The sequence below is a fragment of the Amblyomma mixtum genome, chromosome 1, assembly GCF_055824585.1.
Source record: "Amblyomma mixtum isolate Tamu chromosome 1, ASM5582458v1, whole genome shotgun sequence".
Classification (NCBI taxonomy): Eukaryota; Metazoa; Arthropoda; class Arachnida; order Ixodida; family Ixodidae; genus Amblyomma; species Amblyomma mixtum.
Window position 1 is genome coordinate 208,828,728 of NC_143012.1, and position 24,858 is coordinate 208,853,585.

Here is a 24,858-nt window from a genome sequence, read left to right on the forward strand (position 1 = left end):
GTTTTCCGTCGCTGAGCGCCCTTTTTGTGGGCGTCTCCCCAAGCCAAAATCTTTCGCTGCGCGCCCTTATCACTGCACCTCGATATTGCGTTTCATCTATTAGTTCAAGCTTAGTTTTGGTCTCTTTTATTTCTTGTCTGTACAACCCCGGCTTGACGCCTTCCATGCTGAGCATGAAATCAAGCTCGGTACGAAGTTCCTTTTCTTGCTGTTTTTCCTTACGCTTTAAAACACATGCTCTTTCTATAGCGGCCACTTTCACGTCGCATTAAAATTGTTCCCATGTTTGTATAAAGTCTGACACTTTTTCTAACAAGCTTTTGACTGAGTCTTTTAGTTTCTTGCTAGACTCCTCATCCTCCAACAATGTGTCATTAAATTTCCATAATTCCCAACTAAACTTGACAGTCCTTTTCCTCTCCCCAAGTGTGTCTACACCACAAGCACAGCTGGAAGAGGGGCTTTGCAGTGTCTCACTCCTCGGAGGAGTTCTCAGCCGTGTCACTTTGTTGCAACCGGTTGGCCGGCCTCAGTCCACGCGGCACTAGGACACGCCATTGAAGGCCGACGCTGCGTAGCACAACGGATTCCGGAACAAGAGTATTAACCTTCGGAACATTCGTGTTTAACATAGAGGCTTTGTGTACTCTGTACAACTAACGCCTGAGAGAAAAGCGCCAAAAGAGAAACTTCCGTTAGTGCATACAATTCAACCAACGTTGTTAGTAGAGAGACGTGAGCGCCTTCTCATTAAAGTCATGAGACAGTCGGCATTAAGTGCGCTGCAGAAAACAAAAAGAACGTGTGCCTGCCAGGGATCGAACCTGGGACCTTCCGCGTGTTAGGCGGATGTGATAACCACTACACCACAAGCACAGCTGGAAGAGGGGCTTTGCAGTGTCTCACTCCTCGGAGGAGGAGTTCTCAGCCGTGTCACTTTGTTGCAACCGGTTGGCCGGCCTCAGTCCACGCGGCACTAGGACACGCCATTGAAGGCCGACGCTGCGTAGCACAACGGATTCCGGAACAAGAGTATTAACCTTCGGAACATTCGTGTTTAACATAGAGGCTTTGTGTACTCTGTACAACTAACGCCTGAGAGAAAAGCGCCAAAAGAGAAACTTCCGTTAGTGCATACAATTCAACCAACGTTGTTAGTAGAGAGACGTGAGCGCCTTCTCATTAAAGTCATGAGACAGTCGGCATTAAGTGCGCTGCAGAAAACAAAAAGAACGTGTGCCTGCCAGGGATCGAACCTGGGACCTTCCGCGTGTTAGGCGGATGTGATAACCACTACACCACAAGCACAGCTGGAAGAGGGGCTTTGCAGTGTCTCACTCCTCGGAGGAGTTCTCAGCCGTGTCACTTTGTTGCAACCGGTTGGCCGGCCTCAGTCCACGCGGCACTAGGACACGCCATTGAAGGCCGACGCTGCGTAGCACAACGGATTCCGGAACAAGAGTATTAACCTTCGGAACATTCGTGTTTAACATAGAGGCTTTGTGTACTCTGTACAACTAACGCCTGAGAGAAAAGCGCCAAAAGAGAAACTTCCTTTAGTGCATACAATTCAATCAACGTTGTTAGTAGAGAGACGTGAGCGCCTTCTCATTAAAGTCATGAGACAGTCGGCATTAAGTGCGCTGCAGAAAACAAAAAGAACGTGTGCCTGCCAGGGATCGAACCTGGGACCTTCCGCGTGTTAGACGGATGTGATAACCACTACACCACAAGCACAGCTGGAAGAGGGGCTTTGCAGTGTCTCACTCCTCGAAGGAGTTCTCAGCCGTGTCACTTTGCTGCAACCGGTTGGCCGGCCTCAGTCTACGCGGCACTAGGACACGCCATTGAAGGGCGATGCTGCGCTGCACAACGGATACAAAGAAGGTTTGCGTGTTGTCGTGCTAAAACTGAGTGTCCCGGAAAACAATCGAAATGTCTTCGTTCGCTGGCTTATTAACCGCAACAAATATCAGGTATTTAGTGTTGTTCGTATTAAACTGCAACCTATTAGTACGCATGTAGGCGGAAAGTAACTCAATATATTTATTAACGATATTATGCATCCCTGTTGAGGTTGATTGGGTTGCTTACGAATAACATTTTCGTGTCATGTGGGTAATTAAGAATGATAAGAGAGAAAAAATAGACTCTTAAGGAACCTCTTGTTTAATTAAAATTTTTACTTACATTTCTTGACATTAGCCCACTGAGACGGATTCCTTAATTAACTATCTATTATTCTTTGGACAATGCCAAGAACAGCATACCGTTTTAGTTTAATCAATAACCCGTCGTGGCGCATTAAAATGAAAGCTTTAGTTAGAACTACAAACAATCCGAGATTAAAAAACTTAAGCTCAGAGTTCAATATGATGTCATGCGTGATGCTAAGAGCTTATCATTAAAGTTGATTTTTTTAAAACCCTAACTGCATATCACTTGTGACTCTATACTTTGCGAACAATTTTTCGACCCTTAAATTCATGGCGCCCTCACATATCTTAGATTAAACTGGCAGGATGGAAACAATCATGTAGTTGGTGACGTCTCCTTAAGTGCTACTCTTGAGAAAACAGATTATCGCTAACTTGAAAGAGTCTGGGATGGTTTCGGTCTCAAACATTATTAATTATATCAGCTATAATGGGGGATACTATTTCAGGCACTTCTTTAAATAGCATCGCATTTATTTCATTATTTCGTGAGCAGTAAATGGTGCCAGTACTTGAAATTTCTATAGCTTCACTCCATAATCAACGAAGTTTTGTTCATGTTCATCGTTTTCTAGATCATACATTGCGCTTGTGCAAAATAGACATGCAGGGCAGCGGTTGCTTCAAGTTCGGTTAGTTGGCCTATGTGTGTGACTATATTTATAATGGAACATAGCTCTTTCTTTCCTGAGCGATTTTTTATTTTATTTTATACTTTCCTGGGAGCCTTACATATTTTAGCAAATACGTCTTCATTATACTTCGTCCTTTGCTTTTTACTTCACTATTCAGCCATTTTCTGTACTCTTTGAAATCTGGACGTCTTCACATCGAATCTTTAAAACGCTACGAAATAAGCAATGTCTTTCGTTAATTTCTTTTATAGCATGTTGCTAATCCAGGATTTCCTTAGCTTTTTACTCCTTGGCCTACTAGCTCCCTTAGATACGCCTGATTGTAAAATATCATGCATTCATTGAGTAGAGCATTGTACGCTTTGTTGGTCGCCTTCTTTTAGTAGGCATGTCCAATAAACGGCCGCAACCCGAGCACGAAAGCGTTGTAACGACTGGTCATTTAGTCCACTGATGGCCCCCTCCTGTTCAAGATAAGATTTACTGCTTATAGGGGATAAAGCAAAAAGCTGGCAGGTGATCGCTTATCTTCAGCGTTAGCAATCCAGCGGCACAATATGATGTGCGTACGTTCGTAATACATATATCAAGCAAAGAAGCAGCATTCGATGAAACTCTGGTTGCTTTGACTATACTATTTATACATGCGTAAAATGCGGCTAAATCTGTGAACTATCTTGAGTGGGCAACAAACTGTAACCTGTTTTCGTTGACGCTAGCCGTGACCACGAATGACAGAATATGTGGGAACAAACTACCTAAAAAATCAAAGAAGTTCTTTTTGTTACCAACGGGTAGCCCATTGATTCATAGATTAGCGAAACTACATATTTTCCCCACTTATCGTCAGGCATTCAATGTCGCTTTCGAAGAATGAGAAATCTGGAACTGGTTCATGTGGCAGCAGTTTTTTTATACATGCGGCTGCACCACCTCCTTCTCCGTGCGGACAAAGAATACCGTCACATGCATGACTTTCAAAAAATGGCGGTGATTTATTGACTGTTGACTATTCTTCAGTCAACCGTAGTGCGTCGTCAAATTGAATGCACAACGAATCAATTAAGGCGTGCATTTTCTCTTGCATTTTACGCATGTATAAATAGTATAGTCAAAGCAAGCAGAGTTTCATCGAATGCTGCTTCTTTGCTTGATATATGTATTACGAACGTACGCACACCATATTGTGCCGCTGGATTGCTAACGCTGAAGATAAGCGATCACCTGCCAGCTTTTGCTTTATCACGTATAAGCGGTAAATCTTATCTTGAACAGGAGGGGGCCATCAGTGAATAAATGGTGCTGATGGTGCTCGTTTTTAAGTGGAATAACCTCGAATGTCAATAAGTGGCCCTTAACAATGCATTATGGTGAAGTAATGAAAAGCGTTAAAAGCTGGCATGATGTAGGTGTGGTTTTTTTTTATTCGAGATGTTTGCCATTAGGCATAATGAAAAAAGGCAAAGAAAGTTATAAGAAGGAGTGTAAACAAGCCTCGCTTAAAAAGTGGCAAAAGTTCTCGACAAAGCGATTATCATGAGTCCACTTTCGATAGTCGCCTGCAACGTCCCATCGCAGGCCTACCTTCCTTAGGAAGCGTCGTCTCACGGAGGCTGTAGCCGGGCAAGTCCACAGCTAGCGCTTTTCGTCACACTTGCTGTGGACTTGCCCGGCTAGGTGTGGTTCTTGCTATTCCTGGCACGCTGCTGATCAATTTCACTCGCTTCCCCGGGTAATCTCTTCTAGATCAGCCATAGCAACTTTCCACAAAGTTGGAGACTGTTCTACCTTCCACGGAAAGATTTGCTGCCGTTTGTCCATACAAGTGTCCAACTTACTTAACGTTTTTTTTCCTCCGCAGCGGGAAACTGCTCGCCATAATGGTAACGTGCTCATTCACGAAAACTGGATACGATGCCTTAAACCGTATTTTACGGTGTTGGCTATGCTTTTTCTGGCCTTCTGAAAGACAGCGTAGCACCTTGCGCGTCGAACAAAATGCACAATGATAATAGTTTTGTCATGTCTTGCAGTCGGCACTCTGTGGCTTATAGCAATGTCTGCATCAGTGTTTTTTTTTCCTTGAGAGGCTCTCGAACTTTTACCGTGTTTTTTACTGACTCCTATCTGGAGGTACTTCCTTGATTTTGAGGTTATTTGCCTTCTGGCATTGCTCCACCTCCTTAATGCGGTGCGACGGTCGTGCATTTTTAGCCTTCCCGTCTTTGTTTCCTTGAAGCAGGTTCTGAATGCCATATTTCAGTGCCTTTACATATTGCCAGCTATCTTTTATTGCCCTGACCTCAACTCTTAACTCCCAGCGGGAGTCCAAAATCTCTTAAGGCTTTTAACGCCGCTCCGCTGGCATGAAACGGCCAGAAAAAGCATTTTACAAAAATAGAGCAGCGACATACTAGAAACAGAGGTTCCTTCGGCAGCGGCACACATTTAGCACAAATATCAATTTAGAATAGCAGAGCCGAGGGCTTACCTGGAAAGAGAAGCTATGGCACTCAAAATGTTGGCCCCAGGCGCACCACAACCGAACTGCCGTGAGGATGAATTCAGCGACCTTTTTAAGCCCAGAAGGAATTGTCTGCACAGCTCTCGATCTCGACGCAAAGCCAAGGCACCGAGCTTGACAGTCTACCACTGGGGCGCTTCAGTGTTGGTCTCGTGTTCCTTTCGACGCAGCGCGAAAAAAAGTATTCACGCTGTCGGTACGAACTGGGGCGCAAAAACTGAAAAAAAAGCACATGTGCCTGCCAGGGATCGAACCTGGGACCTTCCGCGTGTTAGGCGGATGTGATAACCACTACACCACAAGCACTTTTTTTTTCTTTATTGCCTGGCTTTGGCTCATGACATTGCACAACAAAAATACACATAACGCTATATACATACGACACTGTCGTGGTCAGCCAGCACGAGACTGCCTTCGTCAGCTTAAACACTACACCACAAGCACGGACAGCTCAGCGCCAGAACAGTATAACAGTCATGGAATGAATGCAGTCTTCTTAGTTTCCCTAACCGGTTTGGTGGCCTGAGACTATGCGGCACTGCGACGCGCAATTGAATTCTTGACGCTGTATGATAATAGGCTAAGAAATTTGGGCACAGGATCATTCTCCAGAGCAGTGGTTTTTAATAAAGTGGCTTAGTGCACGCTTCACAACTAACGTATGCTGCCGCGGTGGCTCAGTGGTTATGGCGCTCGGCTGCGGACACAAAGAAACGGATTCGATCCCGTCCGCGGCGGTTGCATTTCGGCGGAGGCAAAATGCTTGAGGCCCGTGTACTTGAGGTGTCAGTGCATGTTAAAGAACCCCAGGTGGTCAAAATTATCTGGAGCCCTCCACTACGGTGCCTCTCGTATCCCGTGTCACTGTGGGACGTTAAACCCCATAAGCCAACCGCAACTAAGGTCTGAGAAAGAAACCAAAAAGGGAAATTTCAGCTGGTGGAAATATTTCAAGTAACACTGTTTTTAGTGCCATAAGCTATTTGTCATTGGTCTAACGGAACAAACAAAAAGAAAGAAGATACATATTTGCCTGCGAAAGATCGAACCTGGAATCTACAGCATGTTAGGCAGATGTGAGATCCACTACACCGCTTCTTTTTAGGGGTTGGCACTAAAACACTCTGTGCAAGCTGAAATGGCGACTGCCATTTCAGCCTGCCATTGACTCGATGCATGTCATAACTAGCCTTAGTATGCCACTCCAACCAAACCAAACCAATATAACGAACCGTATTGTGTTAATTTCCGGATGTAACGATCTTAAGCAAGCCACTTCGGATGTAACACAATTTCATGTGTCTTTGTTTTGTTAGCCTCGGACATAACGAACCGAAGCATACCATCATGTCAAGTATAACAAACTTTCGTGCGTTGACCTTGGATATAACGAACCTTAGTGTGTCAATCTCGGCCATGCTAACGCATTAAAACGATCCCTCGAGGATTGTCAGGCTGACAATAACAATAAACAGCACAATCTTTAATGACAAAGGTGTCAGCAGCCTTGCAGCTCTCACATTTGTTTTAAAATTGTCTCTTGACAACAAATTTGTAATTTCAGTATACCTCTCTGATGCGCGCCGTGTTCTCGATGAAATTCTTCTAAAACAGTGCGCGTATTGACGTCAGCATGCCTCACCTGCATTCTTGTTTTCCGTAAACTATGGAAGCTCAGAAGGATTATCAAGTCTTACGATATTTCTTTGTTGTGTACCGGCATAAAAGGAATGCCATATGGATCTACTTGCAGCTTCTTTTTCATTGTTCCTTAAAGAACATTCCAATAGAATATTGGATCTCAAAAGTTTATGAAAATATGTTTCTAGCAGATAAGGGGGTTTGTTGTCCACGGGACAAATATTCTTTTTTTGTCAAGCCAGGTTTTTAGTAGTAGTGACTCACTATGTAATTTGAAGTGAAAAGACTTCGTTGCTGGCTTAAGCCGCATCCGCTTTACTTCCAACATCCCCACTACACCAGAAGCATTGGTACTGCAGCGCGTTACAGTGCGATAGTCGTAGTAAGAGTTGTTTGTGCTGTCCAGCAAAGCGTGTCCACCAGTAGGGTGCCCTGAAAAAAGTTGACAACCCTTTCCTTACGGCGCCGTGCGGGTGTCCAGCGATATATGTGAAAGAGTTGCTGCGTCAGTTCCTTTCCTCAAAAACCAGTTTTCAAGTGAGACGCAGAACTGAATGGCAAAACTCTCCAAGCTAACAGACGCAAATAGTCCGCGAAAAGAAATATAAGCAATGCAGTTTTTTCGAAGAAATTAATGCATGTACTAGATTCTGTTACCATAGTTTAGGAAGCAGAGCGCTATACGCGCTGTATACCATTCTCCGGTGGCATCGATTATCATATTCTGTTATCATAGTTTCGAAATCGGAGTGGCATACGCTCTCTATACCATTCTCCGGTTACAACGATTAAAATATTCTAACAATCGATGCTACCGGAGAATGGTATACAGCCCATATAGCGCTTTGATTTCTAAACAATGGCAAAAGAATGTACATGCAGTAATTTTCTTCAAAAAAGCTGGTTTGCTTATATGCTTATATTGATTATTAGAATATTCTGGCCGCCGCAGTGGCTCAGTGGTTATGGTGCCCGGCTGCTGACCCGAAAGACGCGGATTCGATCCCGGCCGCGGCGGTCGAAATTCGTTGGAGGCGAAATTCAAGAGGCCCGTGTACTGCGCGATGTCAGTGCACGCAAACGAACCCCACGTGGCGGGAATTTCCGGAGCCCTTTAATACGGCGTCCCTCATAGCCTAAGTCGCTTAGGGACGTTTATCCCCCATAAAACCAAACTTAGAATATTCTGATACATTTGTATAATTTGCAGGAAAGTTACATTTTACATCGGCTACATGCAAAATGTAGCCTATATTACATTTTACATGATAAAAGTGAGTCAGTGACACTATACATATCCATTATGCTAATAACAATACAGTAAACAACACATTATGCTAACGCTATTTTCAAAATGTTATTTCAATAGCCGGATCATACGTATAAATCATTTTAATTTTAAGCTGTTATAATCTTGAAATAAAAAATAAAACAACATTGCCAGTATTTTCAAGCATTGCCGCAACTTTTTCCCATTTCGTGCCGTGATTTTTTTCATTTGCGCAACTTGCCTGTAAATATCTGGATCCATGCCTTAAAATATATGTGCAGCCCAAAAATTTACTACAAAACATTGCATGCAACCCATCCACCACTATTTCCTTTGGAACGTGGCATGGTTGGATAGCAAGCTGTCCGTTAGAAGGTTATTGTTCCAGTTTCATGCATTAGTTGTGGAGTATTACAACCCTTGTCGCCCAGGTTCCCGACTGGTGCTTGCAAGGAATTGATTGAAGTTTTTGCGAATCAAAATTGGCCGGATTCGTCTCGCACCATTAATTAACCATATGAACAAAAGTTGCTCATATTTGTTGAAATGCTTAACTATGGCAAGCAAAATGTTATTCCAAAGCTAATTTCTAACGTTTCACAAAAGCGAGAAAAAAAAAGAACAACGTACTTACGTTTGGCCGAAAGAGATAAATAACATCTCTGTAATAAATCGATGCTACATGGATCATGACGTGCACCAGATTCTTTATAAAATTTTCGAGTGCAGAGAGGTATTGACATTAGCCCACCGTCCTTGAATTTTAGTTTTAGTTTTGAATTAACTATGCATGCCCCGAAACTTTAGTACGCGACACGACATACGTCAGATTCCGCGCGGATTTATTAATGAGATGGCTACATTTCTATGCAGACGGAATGCAAGAAGAAAAGTTTAGAGTGGGATGTAAGTGCACGTTAAAGAGCCACTGATGATCGAAATTAATCTGGAATCCACCACGACGGCTTCCCTCATAGCCCTCGTGCAGTTCTGGAATCTTTGAACCACACGTCCCACATATCATAACAAATGTTCTGCATTAAATGTTCTGCATTAAAACTACGCCTGCCACACCTTAACTACACTGATATTGGCCCAAACAGCGACTTTCAATGAACAGCTACTGAGTCGGGCTATGTAGGTTCGCGCGGTAGTGCGACACGCACGGTGCTTAGCGGCCCGTTATACGAAGTGCGACACGTTACGGAGCGCGTGGAAAAGAAAAATTGGTAAACTCGAACCTACAACACAGCAAACGAAAGTGTTTAATAAACTAGTTGAAGCTCTGCAATCGACGATAGCAAACTGCCTTTGGAGATTTAAACCGATGCTTCAAGCGAAAAAAAAACAGGCTGTGCCTGCCAGGGATCGAACCTGGGACCTTCCGCGTGTTAGGCGGATGTGATAACCACTACACCACAAGCACTTTTTTTTTTTTTATTTATTGCCTGACTTCGGCAAGAACCACAGTACATATATACACTTACAGAGCGCAATGAGCAATAATTTACAACACTATCCGCCCGGGGGTGCGTGGCTTCATCATATTAAAACTCCTTAAGCGTCACCAAAGGCTCGACTCTTTCGAGCCACTCGGGAGCTTCAGGAGCAAGTTTCTGAATTTCAATATACTTATGCATGCACTCCCGAAAATAGATCCGTGCTGGCCGTGCATCAGGATCGCAATGATATCCTGCCATTCTGGAGCGCCAAATACAATGGAGGCCCATTAGCATAATGAGGTCGAATGGTGTCCCATCCTCACTCACTACAGGCAAGTACCGAATACCATGAGCGTCGAGCGGAAATTCCTTTTTTAAAGTCCGTTGCAAAATGTCCCAAAAGTATACCCCTTCCCAACAGTGCAAAAAAACGTGGTCTATTGTTTCTGGTTGTTTACAAATTAAACAATGTGATCCCCAAGGTAGAAATAACTGCTTCCTTTCCAAGAATTCCTTTACTGGTAGTGTTCCGGTATGTAATTTAAAGAAAAAAGTTTTTGCACTTGGCGGCACCTGCATCGCCTTCACACGCTTAAGTACGTCGCGTCCCTGGCCTCCATTGTATAAGGCCCTGTACATAGGTTGTGGAAGAACTACATCGCACAAATCTTTATACAACTTCTTCCTGCTAACAGAAGATAAATATTCATACGAAAATCGAACAGACAGGAATCGAACACTCACGACAACCTCTCTAAAGTAACCAAAAATACGTCCCGAGAAACTTTCGGTTGTGACAACAAAGTCCGGCAGTGCATTTCCTAGCCTTAATTGGCACACAGTGCGCAAAAACGGATCGCTTACATCGCGCACAAAACAAAATCTGCTTGCAATCTGCCGCAGAAATAAGTGTCCCAGACTCAGGCCGCCATCCTTCACCCGCCTAAACAAATTGGTCCGGCTACAGCGTTCCCAGTCCGCAGCCCACACAAAAACGGCAAAGATCCGGTGCAGTCTCTGTACGTGCATCCTTGCACAATGCAACACTTGCATCACGTACCACAGCCTAGACATAAAAAACAGATTGCACACTGTGGCCCTTGCGAAAATTGAAAGGTGTCGCCCTTTCCACCTTTCCACCTTTTCACGCGTGGCTTGCGTCTGTGCTTTCCAGTACGAATCGCTATCGCGATAACCATCCAGTGGAACGCCTAAGTACTTTACTGGGGTCGTCACCCAGGACATTAGATGACGAACAGAAAGAAAGGCTACACCACAAGCACAGATGCTGGAGTTGCAGAGCAGGCAACCGTTCACGTCTTGGGACTCTGCCAGTGACCTAATTCTGACCGGTTGCGCCGTCGGGGACAACGGCATCGATTGCGACATACTCTAGATTCCAACGCACCGCTAGCTGGACCGCTAGCGCCACCTATGGAGTGAAGTCTGCAAAGCCTCATCTGGCTCGGTGGCGCATTTTGTATGCTGCTCTTGTTGAATGCAGTTCATGACTGAATCAATGAAATACGTTCGGAAGCGGTCGCTTCGAAGGCCTGCCTAAAGAGGTAGGGGAAGTTGTGGAAGGCAAATGATGCAATGAATAGCACTTGCTGATCCTCAGGGGCCAAACCAAGGACCTTAAATTTGTTTGGCTGACCAGCTAGGAATTGAATTTCAAAATTATTTAGGGTTGCTTCAGAAAAGCATTGTCTTTCAGAACAAGTTTCAAATATTTTCTTCTGACTTCCCTTCATGCTGAGACAGGAATGAAGAAATGGTTAGCTCATTTTTATAGACGAAATATCAGTCCACAGCATATATTATTAAATAATAAATACAAACTTGCAGATTAAGACAATAATGACTCTGTAACAGTATGCCTCGAAGATGATCACCTCAGAGTGAACAGCTGTGGCAAGTATTGCTACTGAGGCTTTGTGATGGTGATGTTTTATAGCATGATGCTTGACAATGTGGACTGCACGTACAATGACCAAAATTGAGCAGTAGCATGATTGAGTGGAAAGATTATACTAATATACCCAATGATGGTAAAAAAAAAATGCTCTCGCCTGTGATCTACAAGTGAAATTATCATGTCAGCAAGTCACCTCCTCCTTAATAATTAGAAAAAATACCAATATTGAAATATAACAATTTAGCGCAAGGGTGAGTTTCACTTAAGACATGAAATTATCAAAGCGTCTGTTAAACAAGGAACATTGATCACTTAAAGAAACCGTCCATATATGCCTTGAAATTCGTATTAAATATCAATATCTTGGAAGATTATTCACACAGTATGACAAGACTTGATAGAAAGTCAATGGTGTTACCTGAAGAGTATGCGCAGAGCTCCTGTGGTACGTCTGTTTTGTCTGAGATTTTACCTGTGAGGGCTTGTCGCGTGCACGTCGTAGTTTCCCTCTCCGTTGTGCAGAGAACAATTGGTAGAGGGGTCATAAAATTCAATACCTTCTTGCAGGTACTTAGATACTAAATAGTATACTCCGGGACTGCTTTCCTCAAATGCTTAAATGTTTATTCGCAGCCAAAAGGAAACTAACAACAAGAAGGCCATTCATAAGCGACTAACATGGAGAGAAGCCTGGCGAAACGAACTCTCAGTCCCGCCAAAACAACTTTTATTCTGTTCCAATGTCAATGTCCCACCCTAAACCCAACAGCAATTTCGCTCAATCTTATCCCGTTTGCTATATAGCTCAGCCATTCAGTACTTATAAAAAATAAAACTCTTCTTTCCAGCATGAACTGTATAACTATTTCTTTTCGCCACTTTTGGAAATCCAGTCGTTTTCTTTCCCGTGGAGACACAGTACCAGCCTTTGCAAGAACGCTCATCCTCCCACGTGGTCAGAATACTTGCTGTGGATGCTTGCATCCATTGAGGCCAAATATTACCGAAGCACTCTCAATACCAACTCCGTCAACGTCCGTTGTAAGGCCACCTTACTAAGAAGCCATTTAACGGCGCTCTTAGATCTATGCACGCCCCTGGACAACGAGAATCCTGGAGGCCAAAGGCAAAACACAGCAGCCCAGTGCGCTCGCACTATAAATAGACACTCGTACACTTGGCAGCGGCTGTGGGAACACGCGTGGAGAAAATGAGGGCGCTCGGTGAAAGATACAAGAGACTCGCTCCTTCGAGAAGCGACACTGCTATATTTTTTCCGAGAGCCGGGCACAGCACCGAGCAGCTCATAACTGTGCTCGAGCACGGTCTGAGGCTAATATAGCACAGGGGCGCCGGAGCAAAGCACGCCATTCTCGGGCGCTGCAGTAAATCTCTCATTCCCACCGCTTTCCTCAAAGGGCCGAGCTCTCTACTTCCGGGTAGCTGTGGAGCCGCCCGACTGCCGGAACATGGACGAGCGTCTGCAAATTTATACGGAGATTGTCGAAAATTATAGGTTACAGAGGAGAGTGGTGTCACCACCGGATAAAAGTCTAAACAATAGGGAGGCAATTGCATGGCGGTGCCTCTAAGCTGGGAACTTCGTAAACCCGGTCTGGGCATATCATGTTGAGAGAGATGAGAAATAAAACGATAAGTGCAAGCACTGTGGGACAAGAGGGACCCTCGACCACATAATCTGGGAATGCGCTGGCTCCCCAGGGGCTAAAGAAAGTATAAATTGTAGGGAAACCTGGGAAGCCCTGCTGCGGAGCGAGGCCCCTGGTCCACAGCAACAAGCCATCCGTCTGGCGGAAGAAGCCGCGAGGAGTTAAGACCTCTTTGCCAGCTTCTAATCGCGGAGGTCCCGGCCCGCGTTACCAAGGCCTGCGTGCCGGGGACGGGGGTAGGGAGCCTCTTTATCTGATGGAAAATAAAGTTGATATCATCATCATCATCGACGTGTAGACTGGGTTAGTTTTGTTTTGTTTTATGAGCATAAAAGCCCCTTTTGGGGTATTGCATAACGAGCGGGATCACTTGTCAACGACTGCTATAAGTTTGCATATGAGAAGTCATGGTCGTCGCAGATGTCGATGGGCAGATGATGGCAGCAACGACAAGAAGCAGGCCGTTCCAGTCGACAGCTGTTTGGGAAAAAATGAGCCAGCAAACACAGCGTTTCGAGTAAGTGGTCGAACAATCTGAAAAGGATGCGCAGAGCCTTGAAATATGGGTGATGGAGTGGTTATATAGGGGGCATAATTGAGCGTACTATGAAATCCCTACGAATGAAGCAAAGGCTAGAGATACGACGTAAATTGGCGAAGTTGAAAAGTTCGGATCGATGGTTTAATGCCATCGCGCTTTTATTAAACGAGTCGCTAGACTGCATGAATATTACCGTTGATTCAGTAAAGCTTGAAGAGTGTTAGCTAGATATGTTGTGAGGTGGGTGCCAGATTAGAGTTACATATTCCAGCATAGACCTGATATGTAATTTATATGCTAGTAATTTTACGTGCCGTGGTGCTTGCGTTGGTGACTTTTCACTAATACGGGTTATCTGTTTACAAATGATATGATGTTAGTGACATGGGTACGCCGGCGCATGTCACCTGCCCATAAAAATATGGCTACTTAAAGGTACGACAAGGTTTATAGAAGATTGTAGAAGTTCAAAAGTGAAGTGATGATAGTGTATTTAAATACGAGGCCGTGCTCATGACGGTGAAACAAGGCAAGCTCGCATTTGTTAGCGTTAGATCCATGATCCATTGGACATCACTCCTAAACGTGACTAACATCATTTTGAAGAAGTGTTGCGAGCAACATTTTGTCCGTGTGCGGTAAACTGCTGAATCATTGACAAACACATTTTGTTTAAGTGTCACATCCTCTGGTAAACACTTAATCTAGATAAGGAACCATAATACAACGAGGACAGAGCATTGTGCGACACTGAGTTTACAGAAATGGTGGTAGAATTTTGGTAGCTAACGAAATCAAACTGCAAGCGGTTATTTAGCAATTCTTGGATTCGTACGAGGACGCTAGGGCGTAAATATAGTTGCTCTAGGTTTAAAAGTGAACGTGCAGGAGGTACGGTGTCAAAGGCTATCGCATAGTGTAGTAACAATGGCATTAGTTTGGATATTACAATCAATGTTAGCATGCAGACTCAGAATGAAAAGTGCGTTCTTGGCTTCCCTTGCGGGAGCCATGTTCTGCGCGACCAAAAATTTTGTTCGGATCCAAAACGTTTTGATTTTATGGGGTTTAACGTCCCAAAGTAACTCAGGCTATGAGGGACGCCGTAGTGAAGGGCTCCGGAAATTTCGACCACCTGGGACTCTTTAACGTGCACTGAAATCGCACAGTACATGGGCCTCCAGAATTTTGCCTTTATCGAAATTCGGCCGCCGCGGCCGGGATCGAACCCGCGTCTTTCGGGTCAGCAGCCGAGCACCATAACGGCTCGGATTCAAAAAAGTTCGTGAGTTGGGAGTAAACGAGGTGTTCCACGATTCTGAATGGTACGCTGCTTAGAGAAATGGCGTGACAATTGACGGGAGATGACTGTCGCCTAATTTGTACCCTCGAAGGACCTTCATTATTTTCCAGTCATTCGATAGGCTTCCAGTAGCAAGTGATAGAGTGAAAAAGGATGGCAAGTATGAAACAGTGATATGTTCAGTGCCCATGAACAGTTTAGAATTTATTTCTTGGACGGCAGCTGATGACGGCAGCTTCACATTTTCGGTTAGAGTCAGAATACCAAAAGAACTGAACGTTTAACAGGTCAAAGGGGGGGGGAGTAGAGTGGCTGGAGATAGGTGGTGACGTGCCAGCTTCATTGCTGAATACAGATGAAAATGCGACGTTAATTTTCATCGCAATCAGCGCTGTTGAGCTCCTCACCCACTTTGTTGGTAAGGGCAATGGCATGAATGTTCTTTGAGTTTGCTATTTGCCAGATCGTTTTTGTCGCATTGTTTTTGTGCCACTGGTGAATGGCGCGGATGATCATCTCAGGAATACATTTTTTAGCTAGTTTGATGACTTTGTTAGTGAAGAGTGGCCAATTATTATTAAAAGACTGTCAGCGTAGCATGAACGGAAACTCAGGCAAGAAGTCTTCAAGCATTTTATACCGAAGCAGCAGCCTTGTGGTAAAGCATGCTCCTCGCATTCGGGAGGTACTGGGTTCAATCTCCACTAGCGCCAGGTACCCACCGTGCTTCTAATGGGTACAGGATTTCCCCCGGCCTGGTTCCCTCTTTTTCGGCGGTGAAATGCTTGGAAAAAGCGTCTTAGCGTCAGGCGTGGCATTGACAGGCCAGTGATTCCTTCAGCCGTCCAAAAATTTGATGATGCTAGGTTTTTTTTTCGGCGCAAGAGCACCTAAGGCAAAGAGCACCAGGCACAAGGCGTCAATAAACTGAAATCCGCCTGTGCCTCATGCAGCAAAGTCAACTTGGATTAATTGCCTCGCAATTGCCTTGAGTGTAATGCAGGCAAATCTTGTGGGATAACCATGTTTAGTGTCTGTCTTTACTCTAGAACAAACTGAAAATGTTCAAGAATAACTTTGTCGTGACTAATTTCAGGTAGGCTGGCTTTGAATGATAAGCTTCCAGGAACGGAGGCAGTAGGAGATCTAGAATTCCTTAAGCAACGCGAGCTACACGTGTTGGTTTGGACACTAACTGATATAGGCAAAGGTATGAGGCATTCTGTAGATTCAGCGGTAATCGCCAGGAAAGTATAGTTTTCACAGCAGATATCTCGGCAATTCAGATTTCCAAAAAGAAGATCGTCGACGTTAGGATATTCATGTTTAAGGTGAATTAATATGTAGTTAAGCTTTCGTGGAAACTGTACATTACTTTGTGGAGGCCTGTAGCATACGCCTATCAAGGCGGTTTTCGATGCGGCGCGACACATAAGCCGCAGCATTTCCAGTCTTGACGCTCCGTGAATATGACAGCATGGTAATCTTTGAACAACAGCAAAGAGGACACCTCCGCCACGCGTAATAGCACGGTCTTACGAAAACTGTGAACATTTGGTAGGTCTCACAAGATTTGAGTCCGGATAAATAAAGTAGGATAAATGTATTGCGAATGATATTAAAGAAGCAATCTTTAGAGAACTGAACAAAGTGTACAGAAATGACCTACTTTTATTCCACTTATTGAAACAACGAGCAGTGATGTCAAAAAAAGATAGAGCATGTTTACAACATTTGATTCAGTGCGAAAGCACGGTTTTTTTTGGCAACCGGTTTTGCTGATTTCCCATGCATGAATGACTGAACTGAGGCACACACATGATGACTGTTTAAATTTTCTGTCTTTTTTTAGCGGAACCTCCTGATTAGTGCTGCGTAGGAGATGACGATGAGCGCTCAAAACCGCGGGACGAAGCGCTCGCGTAAGGCAGTGTTGCATAGAAGACGACGATGAGGAACGCTGACGCTAGGCACATAGTCGCAAGAGACGATTTTTCGAGGCTGTGAACGTCCAGATTAGAGCTTTGGTTCTATTACTTGCACATAGCTTTTATTTATTCTTGTTCATTGCATGTCCCGGTATATTAGAAATGGCACACAAAATTTCAATTAAAGATATCTACTCTCACAAAACTTATGAATGCTCGCGCAACTAAAAGTTGAGTAAGAAGCTGTTTGAGAGAAACGAAGAAGTTTTGAAGCAATGTCAAATATGCAAATATAATTGCGTGGAAGCATGAAATGCTTATTCATAGCTGGGCTACCCCTAAGACACAATGAGGTCATCTTCCGTTATTGCTCTTCTCTTCTTTCTTATCTGTTCAGGTAGTTACCTGAAGGATATAAAGAATCGGTATCCTTAGGTGATGCAAGCCCTATTGATTAATACCCTGGTTCTATGCCAGCGCTTGCTTTACGGTATCCGTACTACGCCTGCTTCCAGTATTAGGCAACCGAAAACATCATGCATGTTGGGAGTTTGATAAATAATAATCCCATTGAAGTCCTTATCTGCATGCCGTATTTTGCCATGTAAATATTTACACAGGCGTTTATCTGACCTCGGGTCACTGACTATAGCTTTGACGTTGTTATTAATCTCGTTTTGGAAGTCCTCTTTTCTGCGCATCGCTTTTTTAACCCAGTGCTTCAGATCTCTCTAATCCAGATGAGCCGTTTGAAGCAGGCAGTGCAAGCCACGCATTTCAAGCTCGTGTGTAGATCAGGGTGGATGTTTGGGCGAGTTGGTTGCTCATGATGAAAAACTGTAGCGCTCGAGACAAGGAAACAACGAAGACGACAACACATGCGCTAACTTTCAACTGAATCTTTATTCAATGCACAAACAGCTTTTAAATTCTGCGAGAACATGAAAATATCTTCCCACAAGCCTATCACACCGCAAGTCACTTTTCACATTATGTTCGAGCCATCAAGAAAAATCATCTGCTTCTATAGAGATACAGGCGGGATGCTTACACACTTATTTTCTAAGTTGTTTATTCGTCTTGCTTCAATAATCTCCTGTGTTAGCTGTTTCCTGCTTTTGTTAATCGCCTGGCATTCATCGAACTATGGCATGCATATATCTGGTTTACATTCCTCGCAGTGTTCTGAAAGATATTGCCTTTTCCATTTTCTATATTGTTATTATGCTCGCGTAGCCTCTTGTTTAGGCATCTCCCGGTATGGCCTATGTAAACCTTACCACATAACAGTGACAAGGAATACACGACACATTCTGCGCATTCAGCATATTTCTTCTTGTGATTCTTTGTATAGCTTTGATTTTTCACAGAGTAATCATTCGTCATCTTACATAGTTTTTCCAGTTTATCTGGGGCCGAAAACACTACCTGAGCACGTACTCGTTGGCCTATCTTTTTCAGATTATGCGAAATACTGCGTATGTACGGGACTACTGCTGTTTTTCTACATTTCTCAGGCAGAGTCTGACATTTGGAATTATTCTTACGAATCATCCCCTCAGCCACTGACACCAATATGGCTTTAGGATACCCAGCCTCTTGTAACCGTTTTACGTGTTCCTGAAAACTACTGTTCACCTGGTGCCCACACGACTTTTCTAGAGCGTTTTTGAAACACGTGTTGACAATGCCTCTTTTTATCAACTTAGAGTGCGCCCAATTGTAAGCAACCAAGGATTTGTTGGCACTAGGCGCATAGCTCCAGCAAGTGTGTTCTTCATCACACACCAGCTTGATATCAAGGAGGCGAATATTTTTGTTTTCAGGATATTCACAGGTCAGCTGAAGTGGGTCGAGACATTCCTTAAAAACTGGTGTTACATCAGATGATACTTTGTTTAGGTCATCCGAGCTATTGTCGACGAGGATAAGAAAATCGTCTAGATATTTAAATACTCTGGTCACTTTGGAACGAATTAGGCAATCGTTGATGATTCTGTCAACACTTGCTAGGTACAAGTTGCTCAAAGCCGGTGCTAGGCACGACCCAATACAAACCCTCTGTTCTGGCAGGTAGGGTTTGCCCTGCCAGCTGATAAAAGTGGACTGGAGATAAAAGGCTAAAAGGCCTAATTAATGCTCTACAGACACTCCTATAGTGATCTGGAGATCTATTACTTCTAAATCGTCTATGCTATCTTCGACGCATTTAAGCAAGCCTGCGTGGGGTAGTGAAAAGTAGAGATCTTTAACATCGATTGAGAAGACCTGAAAGCCCTGGTTAGATTGTGTGTTAAGGAAGCCTATTACTTCTTCCGAATTCTTTTTCGGTGCGAAAACGCCAAACCGGACATCCCTCTAAGGGCAATCATTTCGGAAAATGACACTTGGCACAAGTCAGTCGCCTCATTTTTACAAGAGAAACTAAACCTGCTAACAATCAAGGATCCGTACCTTATAAAGAATTCGGAAGAAGTAATAGGCTTACTTAACACACAATCTGACAAGGGCTCTCAAGCCTTCTCAATCGAGATTAAAGATCCTTACTATTCACTACCCCACGCAGGCTTGCTTAAGTGCGTCGAAAATAGCATAGACGATTTAGGAGTAACAGATTTCGAGAACGCTACAGGAGTGTCTGTACAGAATTTTTTGGGCATTTTAGCTTTTTATCTCCAGTCCACCTTTATCAGCTGATCGAGCAAACCCTACCTGCAAAAACAGCAGGTTTGTTTGGGTCATGCCTTGCACCGGCTTTGAGCAATTTGTACCTAGCGAGTGTTGACAGAGTCATCAGTGACTGCCTAAATGGTTCTAAAGTGACCAGAATATTTAGATATGTGAACAATTTTCTTATCCTCGTCGAAATTAGCTCGTATGACCTAAACAAAGTGTCGTCTGATGTAATACCAGTCTTTAAGGAATGCCTCGACCCACTTCCGCTGACCTGTGAATATCCTGAAAACAAAGAAATTCGCCTCCTTGACATCAAGCTGGTGTGTAATGAAGAACACACTTGCTGGAGCTATGCGCCTCTTGCCAACAAATCTTTGCTTGCTTATAATTCGGCGCAATATAAGTTGATAAAAAGAGGCATTGTCAAGACGTGTTTCAAAAAGGCTCTGGAAAAGTGTGGGCACCAGGTGAACAGTAGTTTTCAAGAACAGGTAAAACGGTTACAACAGGATCCTAAAGCCATTGAGGTGTCAGTGGCTGAGGGGTTGATTCGTAATAATCATTCAAAATGTCAGACTCTGCCTGAGAAATGTAGGAAAACAGCGGTAGTCCCGTACATTCACAGGATTTTCCATAATCTGAAAAAGATACGCCAACGAGTACGCGTTCAGGTAGTGTTTTCTGCCCCAGATAAACTGGCAAAACTATGTAAGATGACGAACCGTTACTCTGTGAAAAATCAAAGCTGTACAAAGAATCACAAGAAGAAATTTGTTGACTGCGCAGAATGTGTCGTGTATTCCTTGTCACTGTCATGTGGTCAGGTTTGCATAGGCCATACCGGGAGATGCCTAAACAAGAGGCTACGCAACCACAATAAGAATATAGAAAATGGAAAAGGCAATCTTTCAGAACACTGTGAGGAATGTAAACCAGATATATGCATGCCGAAGTTCTGTGAATGCCAGGTGAATAACAAAAGCAGGAAACAGCTAACAGGGGAAATTATTGAAGAAAGACGAATAAAAGCTTTGAAGATAAGAGTGTAAGTATCCCGTGTGTATCCTTCAAAGAAGAAGATGATTTTTCTTGAAAGCTTGAACAAAATGTGAAAAGTGACTTGCGGTGTGATAGGCTTGTGGGACGATATTTTGATACTCTCGCAGTATTTAAAAGCTGTTTGTGCATTGACTAAAGATTCAGTTGAAAGTTAGCGCATGTGTTGTCGTCTTCATTGTGTCCTTGTCTCGAACGCTACAGTTTTTCATCGTGTGCAGGACTACCTGGAAAATTACTGGTTGGTGCGCTTGATTAATTCTGAGAAGGTCTCCCGAGTTCGTAGTTCCTATTGCGATGCAGTAACAGATCGGTGGCAAACCAATTATGGCATCAGTCAGCTATCCTTTTCAACTGACTTCAAATACTGTATTTAAGCTTGGCACATTCCGTTTGTGGCGTTCGATTGTAATATATATAACTAACGAAGCGTAAAGATAGCAAATAACATAAGAAACATTAAAAATATAGTGCTACGAGAAATATCTACCAAAGAAACATTAAACTGCGAACATTACAGACAAGAACAACTTAGTCTGGGTTTCAAAATACAGGTGTAAATGTTGTACAGCTGCCTGTCACTTCATAGTAAAATGAGGTACGGATATAATTTTTGCAACCTTTTTAACACGTTTAGGGATGTTTAAAGCATAGAAAGTGGAACATCGCTAGTCTGAAAAGAAAAATCAAGATTTGAATGCGGCCTCCCAACTTAGATTGATGACATTTGCCTTCCTTGGCGTTCAGACGAAAGAGCATAATTGGACAGACGCTGAGCTGTATAGTTTCTCAAACAGGGGGTCCGTTATTAAAACAGGATAGTTGATTGCCTAGAAACGCCTTTTTGTTTGGCTGACTATAGTGCGAGCAGCGTAACATTAATGAGCGTGCCGAAAAAGGTCATGCTTGTCCATAATGCTTGCTTATGTTCTTGTCCATAATAATCTGAATTTCGAGATGTCGTCGCCGTGTTCAGGAGTCTGCTCACTGTCAAAGATGCCTCGTTGATTTTTTTCTTTTAGCTTATTACTGTCCAGCCGAAATAACTTAAATGGAGGAACATTGATTTTGGACACTAAGGCAGGAATGCACAGCTCAACCGTTCTGAAGTCGAGGAAATAAACATGCTCTGGTATTTCGGGGAAACACCCAAAAGGGGACCTCTCACTGCTTGATCAAGAGGGCGCACTCTCGAACATTTCTCAGAAGGCGTTCAAGGTTCCTTGCACGTTGCGAAAATTTTGACGTTTACCCTTCTTAGAAGAGAAGCAAAAACTGCTCTTCATTTTTTCATACAAAATTTTAAGTTTCCTGCAACTGGATGCATCTTTCATCTGTGCTGTAGTGACGGGTCTATCAGTGACCAGGCTTATTTGCGGCCTTATTACAGCAATTCAAGAGTTAAGTTTTTGGTGTTCTGATGCTAGATACTATGTGCGACCACCTTAGAGAGCAATAGTTATACAAAGAAGATTTGGCCTCCCGGTTGGTGTGTTTATGGGCTATGTGTTTATGAAGCCCCAGTGTGGGCTTCGTTACCTGTTCATGAGAACTTGAGTTTGCTGCCTGTGTGTGTGGTGAGACTACATGGGTGAGATTCCCCTTGTTTACTCCACAAAAAGGTTCTTCGCTATGACCAGATACTGCAAGATTTGTATTTGTGGGCAGGAAAAGTTCTTATGATTTACCCGTCTAGCATGTTTCCTTGCAGTTTATTGGGAGAACCTTTCTGCTCTTATTTACTGAATTGATTCAAAAGATCCATGTTCGGTATGCTGCGTAGAGTGCTCACTCCTGCTATGCAGCCAGCACGAAGCCCTTCAATTGAGGCGAATCTCTGACATATTGTGGACTGCACGCTTCCTGGAGATGGCGGTGTTTATCGACCGCTGCTGGAGAGCATCCGAATAGCCGCACCCGGTGCGACTGGTGCGCCTCTTCTGTGTTTTCGAGACGGCATTGAAACGCGGTCATTCCCAAGTAAACTTGCAGCAAGAGCGCCCAGCCGCTTATTTCTTCCCCGTCACCTGGTGCTCAAAGTTTTGCCGTGTTGACCGCGCTAGTCTCAAGAGGAGGAAAAACAGAAGGCAGCTTGACGTCATGCATCTAGCTCTACGCAAGTCAACTTCCGTTTGAAGCCGTCCACTTTGTTTTTTTTTCTTTCCACGGTCGCGCAAGTCGGCCCATTGTGAAGTTATTTAGCGACGCCAATCTCATGGGCGGATGCTTGACGTTGAGCATCATTACTTCAATCTCGCTGCGCTAGGCTGTCGGATTGGCCACAAACCCTAGCGTACCACAGGTACCGCAGGTGTACTTCATGTCTGTTTCATTGCTGTTCGTCTGCGGTGTTTTTGGCGTCTAATTTGGTGTGTTTAAAAAATAACGGAACTCTGTCGTCTACTACTTCCTCTGAAGTGACAGCTGTTAGAAAGAGGTGGTGCTGGAGCTGACGACTTTTTAATGTTAGCTCACAGAAACGCCCGCCGCTAACTATTTCTTCCTTCTGTTTGGCGACGCTTAATGGTCGCGGGCGCGGTCATTCTTATACAATTTTTCTTTGGCTGGGTCATAGGAAACGCACCTGATGCCTCACTAGTGAATTTCGAAATGCTCAAACCGTTATTTTTCACTACTCGAGGTCACAAGCATATGAAATTTAAGTCAGTGTTTCAGACGCAGTATTCAAACAGGTTATAAATGCGGAATCTTTATTTTGTCGCAATATATTACTCCCTGTAAATGTCATATAGCAAGTTCGAGGGCAATTGTCGAGCAGTACAGAGCTTCGTTCTCATTTTGACGCTTCTCATTGGTTTGACTACAATGGAGACGATTTGAGGTGAAATCTGCGAAGCTTGACAAATATTTCACAAGTGTTAGAATGCAGCGTAGTGGGTTTTTCAGTATATGAAAGTATTATGGCCGTGTCAAACGTCTCAAAGTGTGTGCGTTGTATTGCAGTGTCGAACACAATGCACTAATGAGTGTGCATTCTATCGTATGCTTGTCATATTTCTTGTAGTGTGTCGCCTTGTATGTAAAGCGAAAATGGTATGCAAGGTTGTGTAAGATGGTAGTCTGCAACATCTGTTATGGGCGATCTTTGGTTCTACTTTTCCAAAGATGTGCCTATCATTTTAGTTGTGATAACGTGGTCTTAAATCAGCTCTTGGGTCGACGGTAGCAACGGAGAAACACAGTCCATGGTTGGTCGGGCTGAGCAGGCTCTCGCTCTGGGAGTGCGGGTGGTTGAATGCCCATCTTTGTCACAGTAGTTCAACATCTGCATTTAAATGCCACGTCAGCATGTCAGAGAAGGGGAAACAATCTTTGTCAAGCTGCTCATCAGCAGCTTTTTACTGCTCGATTTCGCGTTTCTTTCTTGTAATTTTTTATGGGAATTTGTAATTTTTTATGGAAAATTAAAAATAACTTGAACTGAATACATCAAGGACAGACCACTGTTGTTTGACACACCACTCGTGCTGCCACGATTACTCCTTTGAGTTTTTGTCCGTGCGTACTGAATTCATTTAATATGGTTGGTTCATGGGGTTTAACGTCCCAAAGCGACTCAGGCATTGAGAGACGCTCATCTAGCATGAAGAACCTCTTCAGAACTAGCCGAACTATCTCTGTCTCAACGAAAGAGATGTAGCATCGCAGCTTACCTTGCACGCCCAACGTTTACCAGCAGTCGGGCACGGAGCGGAGGGCATAGTCTCCCCTTGCCTTCTTTATACGTTCTCCCCACACCTCACACGCTGAAAACCTGCCCGTAGACTCGAAGAGCGAAAGGTATTTTCCAGCTAGGAGGCCTACATCACCAGCACACACTCAACTGTCCTGAACACTCCCGCTGTTTGGTAAGTGAGCCAGTGGATATTTCCATAGCCATGCGTCCCACAGTTGCCGCGTTCTTTCCACCCCAATCTCATCCCTAACCACGCCCTCTATTCCTGGGACTGCTGTGCCGCTCCACCCCTTGCACGGGACCCAGCTCGGTAGGCCCTTCTCGCTAGCTTCCATTCCTTA

General features: G+C 43.9%; 5 non-coding genes across 5 annotated transcripts; all 5 read right to left on the bottom strand.

Moving 5' to 3' along the window:
- Nucleotides 1-803: 803 nt before the first annotated feature.
- On the bottom strand, nucleotides 804-876 carry TRNAV-AAC (transfer RNA valine (anticodon AAC)). The gene has a single exon. It is a non-coding gene; the product is annotated as a tRNA-Val (tRNA).
- A 359-nt stretch (nucleotides 877-1,235) lies between these two features.
- TRNAV-AAC (transfer RNA valine (anticodon AAC)) lies at nucleotides 1,236-1,308 on the bottom strand. Its single transcript has one exon. It is a non-coding gene; the product is annotated as a tRNA-Val (tRNA).
- A 356-nt stretch (nucleotides 1,309-1,664) lies between these two features.
- Nucleotides 1,665-1,737, bottom strand: TRNAV-AAC (transfer RNA valine (anticodon AAC)). Its single transcript has one exon. It is a non-coding gene; the product is annotated as a tRNA-Val (tRNA).
- A 3,871-nt stretch (nucleotides 1,738-5,608) lies between these two features.
- Nucleotides 5,609-5,681, bottom strand: TRNAV-AAC (transfer RNA valine (anticodon AAC)). The gene has a single exon. It is a non-coding gene; the product is annotated as a tRNA-Val (tRNA).
- Nucleotides 5,682-9,639: 3,958 nt separating this feature from the next.
- TRNAV-AAC (transfer RNA valine (anticodon AAC)) lies at nucleotides 9,640-9,712 on the bottom strand. Its single transcript has one exon. It is a non-coding gene; the product is annotated as a tRNA-Val (tRNA).
- Between the last annotated feature and the right edge of the window lie 15,146 nt (nucleotides 9,713-24,858).